The sequence below is a fragment of the Drosophila simulans genome, chromosome 2R (assembly GCF_016746395.2).
Source record: "Drosophila simulans strain w501 chromosome 2R, Prin_Dsim_3.1, whole genome shotgun sequence".
NCBI classification, from domain to species: Eukaryota; Metazoa; Arthropoda; class Insecta; order Diptera; family Drosophilidae; genus Drosophila; species Drosophila simulans.
The window spans coordinates 7,995,728-8,009,621 of record NC_052521.2 but is presented as its reverse complement, the minus strand read 5'-3'; the positions used below and the strand labels follow the sequence as shown (position 1 = coordinate 8,009,621).

At 41.8% G+C, this 13,894-nt stretch overlaps 1 protein-coding gene across 4 annotated transcripts in view; it reads right to left on the bottom strand.

The window, feature by feature from the left end:
• The window catches only part of LOC6733895 (protocadherin-like wing polarity protein stan), a 48,757-nt gene extending 35,468 nt beyond the window's left edge, over positions 1–13,289 (bottom strand). For 3 of the 4 annotated variants that reach the window (XM_039291314.2, XM_039291316.2, XM_039291315.2), the window contains exon 1: positions 12,626–13,289. The gene's annotated coding sequence lies outside the window, so the exon portion shown is untranslated. The remainder of the gene's footprint in view (positions 1–12,625) is intronic. The other variant, XM_016167810.3, reaches the window with a different exon arrangement.
• Positions 13,290–13,894: the final 605 nt, after the last annotated feature.

Sequence of the window (13,894 nt, the reverse complement as noted above, 5' to 3'; positions counted from 1 at the left end):
TCTTTTGAAGTAGTTAGTCAAAAGTTTAATAGCTAGATGCTGGATATGCGACAGTCTATTCCCTAGACCTTCTTGTGTCCTTCTGATTTGGTTTCCCATGGTCTGCGGCATATGTTAAATCAGTCGCCGATAGCATCGAATGCCAAGAGGGAAGTTGAAAAGTGGCAAAATGTGGACGAGGGGCGAAATCAAAGGTTAATCACCCCTGCAGGGCACGCAACACAAACACATGGACAGGCACACGCATACATTAGCTCCACATGGCTCTCTGTCTCTGTGTGTGTATGTTTGTGAATGGGATTTTCGATGCGAGACTTGGCCAGAAGTTGGAGTTAAGGACACCACTTGCCAAGGGTGAGCCTTGCAGCCCTTCAGCTCTTTTTCCCCCCAAGAAGGCGCAAAGCTTTTTGCAAAATGGCGCACTCACATATGCAACTGTGTACCAGAGGGTATACATATGTGTGTGTGTGTACCACTTGAAGTTCTCGATTTGACTCGAACTGAACTTTTGCGTGTTTCAATACCATAAATACTGCATGCCTGTCTGCCCCCGGGAAAAGCGAGGGCGGGGCAATTGGGGAAAATGGGGCGGAAGGAGCCACATATGCGGCAGACACACTCGTAAAAAAATATTACCAATTATTTGTCATCAATTTCGGGTGTATTGACAGTTCCAAAAAGTTTTTACTTGCCACATGCCCAACAAGTTTTCGTTTATTGATGAGTAATAAAATGCTAGCTTCTGACCATTTAGTATCAATATTTAATTACTTCTCTAAGAACTGAATATGCTTATCACAATGTCTTTACGAAGTTTCAGAAATAATCATATATTTTTGGGTCCTAAATACATTCCTTTTAATGAATATCACGAAAAGTAAAACTGTCTGGTGCTGGAACCAACTTTCTTTTTTTAAATAACATGTACTTATACTGTTGAGAAACTTATCCATAGAAATGTTCCTGTGTATAAACATTTTTGTGTGTCCTAGACAAAAAGCATAAACAATCTCAACCGGTATTATGGCTAAACTTTTCGTTGCTAACTTTACCTTTGTGAATGTTTAGCCAGCAATAAAATATATCCGTGCACAATCGCTTTAAATTGAATTCAAAAGATACTATTTTTATGGCATATCAATTAATTCTGCAGTAATTTTACATTTTAATCATGGAGAGTGGACGCCGCATAAATGATGATCTCCAACAGACTTTCAGTTGACAAATGATGGACGGATGAATCATCCCCTTTCGCAGGACTTCCTCTTCCTCTACCACGACCCCACTCTTGCCAGGACATTTTAGCACACAATCAAAATCCATACGAAATGAGCTGCGCTGCTCCTTGTTTAGCTCCTTCGGTTGATTATTTTTTCATTAGCGCCTCGAGGCAAAACTGCCGGGCGGCGGTGGCTATATAGAAACTTGGGGGCGGGGTCCCTCGGTTGGCCACACGAAAGAAATGTCACAGTCCATTCTTATTTATTGGAATAATTTCCGGAGTGTTTCTGTCACACTGCTTTTTCCAAATGGGGTGTGGGTCGTTGAATGAATCATTGGATTTACAAGCTTTGCATAGACAAATAAAACAGAGAAATAAAATAAAAAGAGAAAGCACTGGCGAGCACGCCATGTTGGGGTGCGGAGTAAAGGACTCAAAAGTGGAGAAATTTATATATTTTAGAAACATAAATAAAGCGGGTCCGAATCAGAGAACTGCAAGGGTGGCATTTTTTACCACTCGACTCACACCCAACAATTTTGTGTGCGGGTGCTACCCGCCACGCACATCGCGGGTACTTACAAACACACAGTATACGTCTGTACATGCAGACAAGACACCCCGTTGTGCGCGCACCCGAATCAATACGGTGTCCTGCGTCGCGGGTGCCGATCATACTCGGCACCCATAACGGAGGGTAGAGAAGACAAACAGTCAGAAAAAGACAAATGCCTAAAAAGGGATGAGTGACAAAAACACTTGTGGGTTTACCGTTAAACACATGGGTGTTTCCAAAAATACTCGGGTGTTTCTAAAAATACTCGGGTAATAGTCTCTATCAGTCTATCTACTCTTGTAGATAGTCGAGTCACAGACAAGATGCGTAACTCCATACGTTTTACACTCCATACGTTTATACACTATTCTTTCGGCGTGGCTCTAGACTTTGTCGAATACTTTGTAAAATATGCCCTTCATCTTATTATTATATTTTATTATAATTATATATATTATATTATATTTTATTATATTATATATTATAAATATATATATATATGTAATTTAATTATTATAATTATATATATATATATATATATATATATATATATATATATATATATATATTATATTATATATTATTATATATTATATATATTATTAACGTTTTTATTATTTAAATGTAAATTATAGTAAAAATAATAGTAATAGTAATAATGCTAATAGCCGAATCTATGTACATAATGTCACGAAATTCATTTCAAAAATGAATTTATGCAAGAATATTTGTCATTAGAGTATTCAGCTAGCGACTTGTGAAAAATTAGTAAGGCAATGATTCGAAACGGGTGGCACCCGACATGAGCACGAAATTTTTCTTGGGTATTCCCTTTTACCCTTCATTTCTTATACCCGTCGCGCTTCCACCCATACAAATTTTATGCGTACAAAAAATGACCTGCGGCCGATCGTTGACTGTGCGTCCACTCACCCATTCGGCTCTTGCGCAGCAGGCCTCGGGTGGTTTTTTTACTCGTAACAAAAACACAACGTTGGTAAAACACCCGAATATTTTCTGTTGCCGCAAGTAGGGTGTCAAAAAAGACGGGGTGCCTAGAGACCGAGTGTTTATCGGGTGGACGTAGAGTGCCAGTGGCGGGCTGCAGTTCTCTGGTCCGAATGCAAGGGATTAAATGTCAAACATTCGTTTGTCCCCATCGCCGCGGGCTTCTTTGATGCAGTTCGTCGAGGCGTTGAATGCCACCCTCGCTTTGAGGCCCCTTTTTATTTGGACTTTTAGTCCTCCTCCTCCTCCTCCTCTTCCTCTACTCTCCCTACCTTTTGACTTTCCCTCTTTTTTGGCCACCACCCTTAGCGTTTTGTAATAGAGTTTAATGCAACTTTTGCGGCAGGCTGGCTGAATGGCGGACTGGCTGGCGGTCTGGCTGGCTGGCTGGCAAAAGCCTTTTCCACAGACACAAAAACTGAAAGGAGGGAGATCCTGCTAGGGGAACCGAGGGGGGGAGGATGTGTCAGGGGGTTGCATTAGCCGAGAACTTCCCTTAAACCAAATGCATAGAAAATTCTATGAAGCAACGGCCACAACAAGGAACAAGAACAACAGCCGGCATTCTGCCGAAAAAAGGACTTGCTCGTGTCGAATTTATTGATTTTTGGTCCTGCCGCCGCCGCATCCTGAATGAAACGCACACAAGTACACTCACATAGACACACACGCACACACACAGTTGATTGTGTGTGCTTGGTTGTATCCTCCCCAATTTTGGCGAGGCGATCGAGCAACCACCAAAAACGTTGAATGCGTGGGGTGGTTTCGTTAGTTTTTCATGAAAACAAGGACAACAAGGACAGCAAGAGCAGCAACAACAAATGGAAATGCAATCAGCAACAATAACAACAACAGCAATAAAGGAGCAAGGACAACGTGTCCAACAGCTGTTCTCCACTTTTCAGGACAACAAGGACGCTGATGATGATGATGATGATGAGCAGGAGATGCTGAGTCGTCTCCTTATGATATGCAAATATTTGACGAGCGCAATAAACGCAGAGTTTTCGTGCAGTGTAAGAGGAATAACAACAGACAGAAATGCGGGAAGGAAGGAAGCAATTGCTAGCAGGACGAAGGACATAGAGAGCGACTGAGAGCGATAGAGCGAGAGAGGGAAATGACGCATTAATGCCCTTCGTATATTGTCGGCAATTGTTTCAACAATTTCTTTCTATTATGCTAGGCAAATAGCTTTTGCTTCTCTTAAAAATATAAGTGGAATACAAATTAGTTTTACAAAAATAAATAAATTAGGCCACATTATTATATATATATTACATAATTAAAATATAAAAACATCGCAGAGATCTCTTATTATAAAGTTATGGTTAACCATTAAGTCTTGATATAATTTATACACTATTGCTCAGACTATTATTTATGGCAATTCAATAGAATTTATTTACATTAAATTCCATTTATGGCCGACATGGGCATTCAGTCTTCTCATTCGGCACATAAATAACCCTGGGCCCCTCAATATCCTGGCAAAATGCGTGACCAAAAGTTAATGCCCGGATCGGAGACAGGGTAAAAACAACAATAACACCCAACACCGGGGGACTGGCGAGATGGGCTACAAGTGTTTGAGTTGCCGGGCCCGGGACTCTGCTCCAGACAAATGCAAACCCATTACGGAGAGATGATGATAACCAGAATAAGGACGAGTACGGGTACGGGTGCGAGTACGAGAGCAAGGATGGGAATGGGGTCTTGAGCCAGAGCCAGGGCTTTGTATGCAAAGGAAACTCGACAAATTACGACGAACCGCCCAGGGAAAAGCGTCAAAGGGCGGATGGAGGCGAGATGGGGTACGGGGCAACCCGGAGAGAGCACACATGAATGGGCATAAGGAGAAAAATCGGCAAAAGCCGAGCGAAATAAAAATCCCATTGCCAAGTAGGAATATGCCTTTCAGTCAGCCAGGACAGCCAAGTGAGCCAGGTAAGCACACCAGGTGACTGGCGAGTGGTAACTGCCAACTGGCAACTGCCACGCCCCGTTGCACGTTGAACACACCTGCATGAGTCATGCTGCCCCAGCCGTCGCATTTTGGATTTCTGTTTATGTTGCACGAGAGTTTATTATGGCAAGCAGCGGCAAGGACAACAACCACCCTGCTGGCTACACTCAGAAAAAAGGTTAGAATCCAAGTAAACTGCCTAACTTTAGAAATCCTTTTCTTGTTTGAATATAGTATTATTGTGACTAAATAAGAATCCAATTATCTGGTAGATGTAGTTTAACAATATAAGTAAAGTTTTAGGGAGTTACTTTTTAATAGATAGAGAAATATTTGTCTCTGAGGAACTCACCCTAACGAGTTATAGATTGGTGATGGAAAATCAAAAAAAAATAGAGCCATCCGACAATATGCTTTTTTCGCTGTGTGGCCTTGCTTTCCTTTGAGTCGCGAGTCCCGAATCCCGAAACCCGAGTCCTTTTGGCCGTCTGCTGCTTTGCCTCTGGCAGCGGCATTTATGGCGCAAACTTGTTTAATATAATGAACACTGCGGAGCAAAGTCAGGCGGCACGTGAGTCAGCCGCCTGCAATCCTGCCAGCTTGCCATCCTGCCTAGTGAAAATAGGAGGACTAGAGAGTGGAAAAACCACCCTCGGGGGCGCTAGAGTGCAGTGGAAATCCACCACCGACGAGTGGTGTTGCGGACCCGGACCTGCAACCACCTTGCCGCAAATACGATGAACAAACACAATTTCTGTCGCTCGAATGATGCAGCAGGCTCTTTAAAAATGAGTAAAATGCAGCAGCAGCAGCAGGAGCAGGATCAGGAGCCCTTTGATTGCATCACTCCATCGTCGTGGAAGAGAGTGAAAATTGCTTCGACTTCGTGTCCTGTGGCTGCTCATTAGTCCTGGTCAGACGAAAACACAAAATGTCAGGCATTTCTCGAAGCTGCTCTGATTGAAATCGACCACAAAACGAGTTGTGTCATGTAAATGTGGCTTTGGCAAGCAGAGTTCCCTGTCTCTGTCCCATCAACTGTCTCCGTCTCTGTCTGGCCATGTCTCGTCCCTGTGGCGCCGCTTGTTTAGGGCTTCTTTATTGGCCAGTTCAGTTGGGGCAAGAGGACCTCGTGCGTTTGCCTGCAATGAACTCTTTTGCAATTCCATCCATTCACTGTGCTTAACATGGCAAATTGTTTGAAAAAAAGGACAGCATAATTGTTCGAGAAGAAACATTCGAAATGGAATATAATCGACACAAGATTGAATACGGAATCCCATATTCCGAAACGATATTAATGAGTTCCGGAAACGATGAAGCTATTGCTGCTGTTGCTCCATTTTCCCAATTAAGTCGTTTTGGCCATTCACTCCGGGCGAGAGTTTCCAAAGCCGCAGCTTAGCCAACTTTATGGATAGCCATCAAATGGATAACCATCACACTGAGACACTTACGACCGGGGATTGATGCGCGAATTGCACTCCATCCATCCATTCATTCTCTACCCCTTGCTCATAATTGTTAGCAGCAATAAATTTCAGCTAAAGATAAAGGACTAAAGCAAACTGACAGACTTTCTAACTCCGAGCCACAGACACGTACGCGCGTGTATCCAGCCGGATAACAGAGTTCATCTTCGCCCCAAACTCACAAAGCTACACTTGCAAAAATCTTGACAATCATAGTTTTAATCGAATTATATTTATATATGTGCTGTATAAAAAACTAAAAACAAAACGAACACAATGTAGTTTTCTCAAAATAAATAGCATTATACTTGCAAAAACTAACTACGAAACTAAAATTAAATTATGAAGAAATATTTTTGCAGAGTGGAATTCTGATACTGCTACAGAGGAAGATACACACTCCGGCAATAAAATGCGGGATTCAAATATGAAATAGGGGGCGCAACATCCCGGACTGGGGTCCCGATAAATTGAATGAAAAGTTTTATCTGGCAACGAGTTAAGCTCGACGCTAATCGCATTGGAGGCGATAAACAGGAGCGCTGGCAACTCTGGCACATATATGTATCTGCGATGCACAGCGTAAATTCAATTTGCTTAAATTGAAAATGTGGTGCGAACTTCCACTTCCGTATTGATAGGATGCCGCAAACACGCATACATCCACACACATCCAGCAAGACAGCCGTACAGCCACACTGGGGCCAGTGTGGCCAACTGCGTGTGTAGGGCACGTTCACTGATGGCTTAACAACTTATTTATGCTTAGCTATAGCGAACCCGTCCCCCAAAACTGTGCAAACTTCCCGAATCCCCCCATTCCCCCCATTTCGCGGCATCGTCATGGCGACCGGTTCTTGTTGCTTCGCTTGCTTGCTTTCCTTGTTTGCCTGTCGCGGCTTTCCATTTGTTTTTGGGGATGGCAAACAGCTACAGCCTCCCTCCCACTCGCATCACTCCCCATTTTTGCCGCCTTTTTGCAGGAGAACCTGCTGGCGAATTGTCCTCGGCGTTTTGTCTCCCAACTAAGGGCTGGCAATTTCATTTAAATTTAATTCCACTTTCTGGCACGTTGTCAGCGCTGTCAGTTTATTCAAATTCCCTTGTACGGGCACGCTCGTAAATATATACAGCTCGAGCTATAGCAATGGCAATAGCAATACATGTGTGGATGTGCGTACAAGTCAAGGACCTGCTATAATCAAAATAATCAAAATAAATTGCAATATGAAACTATTTGCTCGGATAGACAAAAGGCAGTGGGTTGTGGCCTCCAATACAGAGTGTAGAAAATTTCCCCACAGCAACGACACCTTTGCTGCCATCAAGGATATGCATTTCAGCATTCGTTGGCAGAGTGAGGGTGGCATTTCGGCCTGGAATCATTATGATAATGCTCGAGGAGTGGCAGAAAAGATTGACATCGATACACAGCCATTCATAGCATACATTCCGGGGAGATAGAGCAAACGAATGACAAAGGCCCGCATAATTGGGTTACGCTCCCGGAAAAGTCTAACAAATATGGGTCAACTGACGGACAAAGAAGATATAGTCGGAAGCTGTCGTCCAGAACTTTTTCTAGGAAACAGAAGCAGAGGGGGCTGATAAATTGTATGCAATTTATATATACAAGCGTGACTGACATGCAAATTGTGATAAATTAGAGGGGGGATAACGCTGGGCATAGAGGGTGTACAAGCCACCCCTTTTTTTCTGGCTACACCCCCCACTGAGCCAACTTTGATAAGCAAACTTGCTTGACATCGAGCTGCCGATGAAGTATAGCAAACTTGGGGCCGAACTCCACTGATTTTGCTGCTGCTTTGGCTTTCAGTCGTCTGGCAATTTGATAAAGTTATTACTGGATGCACTTCGGCGGGGAAGTCGGTCAGCTTAATTAAGCCAATGAATTATAAGCTCCACTCGATGGACTCGATGCGGCTGCCTGCTGCTTTTGCATTCATTTTGAACTCTAATGAAGCGTAATTGATGCAGTTTCTGCATTATAAACATGTGACGTCCATTGATGAGTCGTTTTAATCAAATGAAATGCGGCGACGGCTTTTGCTGTTGGCCAATTACACACATTTGTCGGGCGGATGGCACTTGACTTTCGGAGTGCATAGCGTATATAAATCACGCCCTAACACCTTAAACTCAATTTAACTCAATTTAACTTAGTTTGGGTAACTTGCAAGAATTCGCAAAGAAATGCTGTTGACCACACTTAATATTAATTAATAACCATTAGCCCACAAGCTTTTGTTTAAAATCAAATTTCTGACAATTTCTTTCAAATATTTTAAATAATAATAGGCTTATATACAACCTTAATAGCTCTACTATTTAAATAGCTAAAGGGCAGTCCACAAATAAGTGTATGTGGGTCAATGAATATGAATTTAATACATTACATGGCTTAAAGACACAGGAACGTTTATCATATTTGTTCGAAATTATCGATTGCATATAAACCGATTAAATAAATTCTCGCCTGTTCATTTCACAGTGTGGCCCAAATAGCAATTGCGGAATAAATACCTTTAATTAATAGATTATGTACGAAAGTTTAGCTGCAATGCAATCAATATATCCGCTCTTTTAAGGTAATTATGTTGCATTGTAATAGTTATACTCAGAATAATGAGAACGTAATTTTCAGGTGGCAAGCAATTAAACTTGCTAATCAATTTACGTTTGATAAATAATCTTCAATCGGCGTATTAATTTGCCACATGTATTGTTTCAATTGAAGACAAAGAGTGCCGTCTCAATTTAAAGTGACTCATTCTTACTAATGAGAAGCACAACGTCATTCACTTAATTTGACAGCCCGATCTGCCCGGCGGCCTCCATACGTGCATCCGCCCACCCAAATTGATAAGTCTAATTAATGCAATTGAAACAAATTTCTAGCATGCAAATGAACGGCACACATCTCTGGGCTCCCTGGCTTTTGGGCATGCTCTGGATGCTTGGACATGCCTCATTAGCCAAAGTGCCACAAACTTTGGCTCCTCTAATTGAATTAACACTAATGAGGTCTCTCGCACACTCTCGAACTTCTGAATCGCCCGCTGCCGAGTTTGCCGATCCCGATTCCAGCGAGGTGTGAATTCCATCACCATTCACCATCTGCAAGGGAGAGCATCCTTCTTGCCGCATTATTCATGCATTTGCCAACCGCAACCCAAAAACCACCCGCTCTACTTGACGTGTTAGTAAATTTAGCAAAAACTAAAAACATCGTTTGGGTGATGCGCCTGATGTGCAGGGCTGTCAATCAATCAATTTGGGCATCCAGCCATGGACAGGGTTGCCACCACACCGCCTCGGTTGCTTTGAACATGCGAGATTTTAGTTTGCCAACGGCCAAACAAGCTGTAATTTCATCGAGCCAGAGCACAAAATTCCTGATTCTAATTGACGCATAAATATGGTAAATTCAATGAGTTTTGGTCATACAACTTCTGAAAGCCGGCATTTTAATAAATATAAATTAAATTCATTTTATTTCATGTTTGCAAGCAATTGCTGGTCTTTTGAGTAAGCAAAGGCAAGCGTATTCGTTTGGATTTGCAAATAAACGTAAGTCAATATGGAATATTTCAAGACATTTAGCTTTTGGAGTTCAAAAGGATGAAAACTATTATCAACATTGGTTTTTTGCGCTAAAGCTTACATATTTCATTGAAAGAAAAACAATTTCACAAAATATTTTCTCAGGGCAGTGCGTTGATAGTTGATAGATAGCTTTTCGGAGCTAAGTAAATATTTAATTGGTATATGCTTTCACAGCCAGCATTCATAATTCATTTCGTCTATTGGACTTTTCCACCTGTTGAGCATCCGAAATACAATTATCAACGAAACCAAATCAATATCTAATTTCGACGGAGGAGCCCAGAGTAACATAGCCAGCCAAATGCCATCAATCATGCGATAGACGCCGCATGACATAACCTATCCAGCTGCGTCTGGATTTGCTTCCATCTGTATTTGTATATGTATCTGAATCTGGCTGTATTTTCGGCTGTATCTACAGACCACTGCTGCCGTATAAAACTGAACCGTACGTGTGTATATGCATCAATTAAGCTTTTATTCTAACATAACAATTTTGAATGTGGCCGAAACCAGTTTTGAGTGCGACCAAGAGGGCCGAAGCCTACGCAGAAGTATCTCATGGATAGCCGAGTGAGTAGTGGCCAAGAGAGCCCAACATAAACCCACAAAAGATACCGAAAAATGTGGACCATCAACGTCATCAATGAATCTCTGGTGTGCACACGAATTCGTCCAACTCCTTGCCATGCAAATCCCATTTGGCCATTGGCCCTCTGATTCTGTAATAAATTCCACAATAGACTGTTGATATTTGATGGACTCTAGCCGGTCACAAATCAGCCACATTAACTGGCACGAGACAACATTCAAATGTTAATTAATCAAGAGCCATAACGAGTTTTCCTATGCCGGCATGGATATCGAATGGATTGACTGAGGTTAGTTCGCCGAGCGAGTTGGCTATTCGCAGTGAATGTGGCATCAGAAGCCGGAAAAAATCACCTTTTTCGTTGGCTCCTTGGCCAACTGAAGTCTAAACTGATCACTTCGAACTGAAAACAAAACGAAAAAAAAACCCAATGAAAAACAGGTTGCGGCTACCGAAGAAGAAGAGGATGCGTTCTGGCCAGGATGATGGCCCGTAGCGGATCTGCCTGCCGGTGGTGGATTGCTCCTAACCTGGCCGAGACAGCTGCAAAACCGCCAAGAGAGCCAGGCGCTAACAAACTCATTTTAAGCACGGTAAAATATTTTATTTACCTACTTTTTATACAATTTGATTTAAGTATTTTCTCTATGGCAAATAATGCTTCTTAACAGCAATCATTCGATTTAAAATATATATTGATTAAACTCATTCTACAAATATTTCAAGAAAAGAGCCTATTGTAAAAGTTAAGGTATAACACCTTAAGCCTTTAACTCTTAAAATTAATCGTCTTATAAAATAAAATATAAGGACGTTTGATGTTTTTGTTTGTAACTAAGCTTGGATCACATAATAATGAACCTAAATAAATAATTTTTTTTTCTCTTCAACAGCCGCATGAAGAATGGGAAAAGGTTGGTAACACGCCGAGAAAGAGAGACAGAGAGAGAGAGAGCTAGAGAGAGCGAGGGAGAAAGGGGTCGAACGAGGAGCAGTAGCAGAAAACCAGTCTTACAACAATTTTTCAGCTACTTGCCACTGGCAGGCTCGAAATGGACTTGACTTGACTCTTCCAATTGCACCAAACACACCGCATTCCAACTAGAAAATCATAAAACATAAATGTGCGATAGTATCTGGTCCCGCTCGAAATATAACAAAGGCCCTGTTAATGGCCTCGAAAATAAAATCTATCTTAATAAATTGGCAATCCGACAAAATCGTCGAGTGAATAATGTATCCAGCAGATAAGTTTGTCCCGGCCTGCTGAAATATTTATGCGCCAGACAAAGGGCGCAGATACAAAGATACAAAAGCAATGGCAAAGGCAAAATCCCATGGACAAGTGTGAAATGCAGGGAAAACAAAGCACTTGCAACGCTCAGATACAGATACATTTGTATCTCGTACAGGCATTTGATTCCACGATTCCCCGATTCCGATTTCGGTTATGTTTTGACCCGACTCTTCTCCTTTCCCTCCTCTCGCTCTCCGCGTTTTTAACCCACGTTTTAATGTGACTTTTATTGTGCTTCCTCCTTTTGTTGTCTCATTTGGTATTCAGTTTAATGTTTGTTTAGAGCTTCGCGTTTGTATCTTTTTGCGACGGCTCTGAACTTTAACAGTTGCACTGTGTGAGCGTCGGACTTCGACTTCATCGGCCAACTGTTTGTGCCAACTGCTAATTGGAGATGGCCAAGACAGAGGCCTTAGGTTTAAAGGCCCAATTGGAGCTCTATTTTATTGCCGAAGCCCTAGAGCTGAAAGCCGTTAATTAAGAACGTCTTAAATCGAAACATTTCAGAGGTAGCCAGAACCTCTAAGCTTCATATCATATAAATATCATATAAAAAGAAAGGTTCTAGAAATATTTCAAATAGGCCCCCATTTATATGCAGATACTAAATACTTTTTTAGAGATCATAACCCTTTGTAAACATGAATTACGCGCTTCCGGTATGGCATAAGCCCTTAAACACGAAGTTTATCTAAGAGATTTAAAGCCCCGCCTGCGGAACATATAGTGTCCTGTTGGAACGACACCTGTCATACGTCATGAATCAGGTGTCATGCGTCGCACAATTCCCATTAGAATGCAGCCGCATCCCGCCCACAAGGACATATGTATATGCGCGAGCACATATCCTTGCCATATCCTGGCTGGAACGTGTGAACTTACAGGCTTTTGTTTGCTCTGCCGCTGAATTTCCACGCGTGGGTGGCCAATAATCCGCTTTAGCTGCACGGCTGCATTGTTAAATATTTATAATATTGCATTTAAAATCGCGCATCCGTGTTGTTTCCTCTGCGTGAACCTTGTGTTTGTATTATTAACACAATATATTATAATTAGCACTCGCCAGTTTGTGTGACTGGCCTCACTCTAGCACTGTTTAAACTGATTTAACTATTTTGATTCCGGGAAATTCGAATAATTCGAATGCTAAACCCGACTATAACCCCGACCGTTAAGCTGGGCGGCGAAAAGGGGGTGGTTGTTGGAAAAGCCAACGCACTTTTCGGAAAACAGCAGGCGAAGAAAAGACCGCGCGCTAAAATTCACTGAGAGCGAGGACTGTTGTGTTGGCGAAAAACCGGTAATTTCGACCGTCGAAGTTGTTACTTTGAGTTTGCGTTTACCTCTGGCTTTTGGCTTTGCACTTGCCTTTGCATTTGTCTTTGCTTTTGACTTTGCAGAGACGCGCACGCGTAGCCCCGAGTGGAAAATAATACCGTTCTTGCTGGCCAAACGCTCAAAACGCGTCCAATCGGTCCGGAGTCGCAGTGGTAACTGGCAAAACCAGAAACAGAAACTCAGTTTCTTGCTGAAACTCAGTTGGAAGCCGAAGCGAGTTCGTCGTGTATCCGACGGATACTTTCGTCGGTGGTGGATTTTCTGCGGGGGTGACTGCGTGTTGCAGCAACATTGCCGCGACTGTTGCAACATGTTGCGGCAGCAGAGAGGTGCCACCAAATTTCAGCTTGCATCCGAGCACAAAAACTTGCAATTTGATCCAGGATTCTTCAACCTGTAGGATATTCAATCCTTGGAAACTTAAGATGACTTATCAGTAATTTAGTTTGGCAGCGCGCTCTGCATACTCAAAGATTTAATTTGGATTAATCAATAAATAAAAAAAAAAATTAGAATAATAATAAATACAAATTAATAATTTAATTTTACTACAATTATTGAACTATTTATTAAATAAATGTTGGAGTTTTTAATTTGTGCAGCAGTCCATCACAGGTAAAACGTAAACATAAAATTGCCAACTAATATATTTATACGTGCTGTATTCATTTGTTAATATTGATAAATAATATACCAGATAACCTAGTTTTTATGTCACACCAATAATAATTCATTTTCTGTTGAATGGCATGTTTCGTAAAACTAAACATATATAAACAAACAAACATATTAAAACCATTATTTGGCATAATT